The sequence below is a fragment of the Dipodomys merriami genome, unplaced genomic scaffold (assembly GCF_024711535.1).
Source record: "Dipodomys merriami isolate MVZ:Mamm:240054 unplaced genomic scaffold, mDipMer1.0.p SCAF_939, whole genome shotgun sequence".
In the NCBI taxonomy this organism is placed as follows: domain Eukaryota; kingdom Metazoa; phylum Chordata; class Mammalia; order Rodentia; family Heteromyidae; genus Dipodomys; species Dipodomys merriami.
Genome location: NW_027206556.1, coordinates 76,425 through 80,706, shown reverse-complemented (window position 1 = coordinate 80,706; position 4,282 = coordinate 76,425). Strand labels below are relative to the sequence as shown.

The 4,282-nt window shown below is 50.5% G+C and overlaps 1 pseudogene; it reads left to right on the top strand.

Moving 5' to 3' along the window:
* Positions 1-1,637: 1,637 nt before the first annotated feature.
* On the top strand, positions 1,638-3,270 carry LOC138821758 (transcriptional regulator protein Pur-beta-like; annotated as a pseudogene).
* The last annotated feature ends 1,012 nt before the right edge of the window (positions 3,271-4,282 follow it).

Genomic DNA, 4,282 nt, shown 5'->3' with positions numbered 1-4,282 from the left:
CCTGAGAAGCATGGCTTGTGTTCCTTCTGAGAAGGAACAGACAGGGAAGGGTCCCCTGGCCTAGTGGTGGGGAAACAGAAGTCATGACTTGGTCCATATCAGTGGACAGACAGATTAAGAAGGCTCAATGGCAGTGCAAGACTGAGGTACTATTGGTGTCTTTCTCATTGTAAAGCACCCTGATCAAGTGGCTAGGTCCTTTACCTCTGAAAGGAGGTCAGGAAACAGAGCTTGTGTCTATGCTGTCCTCAGAATGCTGGGAATTGAACTCAGACACTTTCACACAGTAGAAAACTGCTTTAACCACTGGTCTACCTCCTCAGTCGTTGGCTTTCTTTTGAGACAATCTCACTATGAAGTTAAACCCTGGCCTCCAGCTGCTCTCTACCTGTCTCTTCCACCTAAGTACTAGAATTATAGATGTGGCCCAGCCAATCTACTCTTGTTTTCCCCTTGAGATCTGCTTAGAGCCAGGCCATCTTCTAAGTAAGAATTCATCAAGGCAACTTGGATGCAGAAGCATTTCCCTGTCCATCCATGGCTGGCTCAGTCATCTAAGTCTCTACATGAAAGTCAGGCACACATCCATGCTGCGCATCTCCTGGATCTGCCTATGATGCCACTCCTGTGAATAAAGCAAGGCCTGGTCATTCCCAGAGAGGAAGAAGCCACAGAGAGTACACTATTGATCCCCTAGTGAGGACGTGGCTAGTAACACAAGCCCTGAACATGTAGACTTTGCACCAAGACCTCAGGTGAGCTTCTTTTATCCTGAAGTGTGAAGTGGTGGCCTGATTATCTAGCACTTATACCAGTGGGTTGCGAGCCCAAGATGTGGCAGGTAGAAGTGCTCATGTACAGCAACAAAGTCCCATTAGGGACTGGCCTAGCCACCCATTCCTTGGTCTAGCACATATAGGTTTTTTGACAGTGTGACAAAAAGGAAGAGGGAACAGAGCCAACATTCCAAGAGAGGTTTTCTAGGTCTCTGAGGCTCAGCTGTGCTCTCTGCTGGGCAGTGGCCCTCAGGATGTTGGCATAGATGCATTAGAGTCTCTGGTGTGCATGGTACATGAAACACTTTCAGCTTTTGCTGGCTGCAGAGCAGGCCAACCTGCAAGCAGGCAGCAGGCAGCAGGCACAGCCTGGTACTCAACCAAAGACCCTGATGTAGGCTACCCAAGGTAGAAGGTGAAAGGTAAGAGTGGGTTTTACAGACACACACTGAGTCAGAGATCCTGAGGGAGGAACCCCACCAGCTGTTGCTCCAACCAGCCCTGCAGTGGATGGTGCTCAATTCTGAGACTCAATTTAAAGTCGCATGAGCAGAGTACAAATCCATACATTCCAGCCGTGTGACCTTCAACCAATGCCAGTCTTCGCACTTAAGAATAGTAATTCCTCTCTATAAAATGGGCTTATTCACCACTGGCAGCAAGTATGGCAGCCTTTCGGTCATCACGGTCAGCAAAGGCAGCCTGGAAGGTGGTCACCCAATGGTGGTGGTGCCCTATGATGACAGGCCACAGTCTCCTTGTCACCATTGGCGAGCACCTGGAAGCCCACTTGAGTACAGTACCCCAGCTCAGTAACAGCCACTGGCCCAGCACACAAGAATTTTCCTTGGGGGATGGGGGATGGCGGCGGCGGCCGGCGATGAGCAGCGGGAGCGCATGAGGAGCCGGCAGGCAAGGCTGGGGGCCCGGGAGCGCGAGCCGCAGGGCGGAGGGCGGGGGCGCGAGCACAGTGGGCAGCGGCAAGGCAGTAGCCAAGAAGATAGTGGACAGCAACAGCGGCAGCTAGCACGGCGGCGGTGGTGGCGGCAGCGGTGGCGGTGGCGGCAGCGGTGGCGGGAAGGGAGGCTTCCAGGCCGCACCCCGCGGTGGCGGCCAGCAGGAGAAGCAGGAGCTGGCCTCGAAGCGGCTGGACATCCAGAACAAGCGCTTCTACCTGGATGTGAAGCAGAATGCCAAGGGCGGTTTCCTGAAGATCGCAGAGGTGGGCACGGGCGGCTCCAAGAGCCGCCTCACGCTGTCGATTGTGGTGGCGGCCAATTTCCGTGACTCGCTGGGCGACTTCATCGATCACTATGCGCAGCTGGGCCCCAGCAGCCCCGAGCAGCTGGCAGCGGGCGCTGAGGAGGGCGGCAGGCCGGCGCACCTCAAGAGCGAGTTCCTGGTGCGTGAGAACTGCAAGTACTACCTGGATCTCAAGGAGAACCAGCACGGCCCCTTCCTGCACATCCGCCAGACCATCAACCGCGGCAGCGGCTTTGGCGCAGGCCCAGGGCCTGGCGGCCTCCAGAGCGGCCAGACCATCGTGCTGCCTGCGCAAGGTCTCATCGAATTCCAACACGCTCGCCAAGCTCCTCGATGACTACGGAGGCGAAGACCACGAGCTGGCCGGAGGCCCAAGAGGCGGTGCCGGTGGCCGGGGGGGGGGGGGGTGGGCTGTACGGGGAACTCCTGGAGAGCACCTCTATTACGGTGGACTCCAAATGTTTCTTCTTCGATGTGGGCTGCAACAAGTACGGAGTTTTTCTACTGTGTGAGTGAGGTGAAGCCGTCCTACCGCAATGCCATCACCGTGCCCTTCAAGGCCTGGGGCAAGTTTGGTGGCGCCTTCTGCCGGTATGCGGATGAGATGAAAGAAATCCAGGAGTGGCAGAGGGATAAGCTTTACAAGCGTCATGCTGGGGGGGGGGTGGTGAGGAGTCCTAAGGCGAGGAGGTGGATGAGGATTGAAATGGCAGCTTTCCCCCCTGGCCTCCCCCACCCTGTTACCCGCGCCCCCCACTCCCCATCCCCCTGGCTAGTTCCCATTCTTGCTCATTCCCCTGTGAGCTAGTGGAGAGGGAGCCCGGGAGGCCACCAAGGGAGAAAAAAAACCAACAAAATTAAAAAAATTAATATAGTTAAGAGAAATAACCATAAGACAACAGTCTTGAACAGTGAGTAAAGCAGTAAAGTTCCAGAAATTGACAGCAACCTGCAGAGGACAACAGCATCTCCTCACCTGCAAGTGTCTCAGCTTCTATTTCCCACCCGAGGTTCCTAAGCTCATCTAGATAATCCTGAAGGGGATAGATTTCGAGTCTGGGCCCCTAAACACATCTGACTTACCCAGATCCATCTGTGTATAACAGTTGAATTTGTGTTGTACCTGGGTAAATCTAAAGTATCTCTCCTGGCCGAGCCGCCGTTGCAGTGTCTATCCTTCACCTTTATTCTAATCAGCCTTTTGGATCGAGATCTTCACGGAAATTCTTGAGACAGAGAGACCTTTGCAGTTACCCAGTCCTGAGAGTCCAGGTTTATGAAAAGGAATGCAACTTTACACAATCATGGACAAGGCAAAAAAGAATTCAAGAAGCCATCAGTGAATCAAAACAAATTGGATTTTTTTAAATGATTTTGCATGGAACCTGGCCCCATGTCTTTTCTTTGCAGAATTGTTTTCCGGGATGCAAAAATTCAAAAGCCAATGCTTGAACTAGAGAATTCATTACTAAAATAGTTTAAAAGTTGGGCAAAAGGATTTTTTTTTCAAAAAATAAAAGCAGTTTTACATTGGGGGTTGCTGAGGTAGGCACAATACGTCAGGCATAAAGCACAAGGCAAACTCGTTGAGTGGATGGGTTGCTGCTCACTAAAGTTCTTCCCTTGATCTCTAAAGGTGGAGGTCATTACCAAGAAGTGGCATTGGTGTGAATGAGAGCCAGATCCCTTGGCTCTAGCATATGAGCAAGTAAATTATGGCTAATTTGGCTGTTACAGCCACTGATTGGCTGCATTTTTAACTGTAAAACTTGATGATTTTCTGCAAAAGGGACAGTATGGCTACAAGCCTGAGCTTTAATGGAATATGCATCCTCACAGAGAAGTTGGAAATAACTAAAACTGAAGTCTTAATTCACCTTCAGTTTAATCTGTGGATTTGTTCAAATAGTAAAGATCCTCAGGTTCAGAATTCCAGCATCATTTATTCTTTAAAACAAATTTTTAAGAAATTGATCCATCTTATTAGTACCTCACAATCAAAGTTGGCAAATGATGAATGAATGATTAAAGCAGTGCACCCGGTGGAAGCTGAAATCCATCTGTGAATGGAATTGATGTGAACGTGAATATGCTGACTATATCCTGGAAGCATTTTTACACCATCTTGAAATTGCAACATACTGGCATTGGCCAGTTTATCCAGCTGTCTTTCAAGAATAAAAGTTGGGGTTTTCATGGATCACCTCTTCTATATTTTAAGTGGATTTTCAGTAGAAATGATT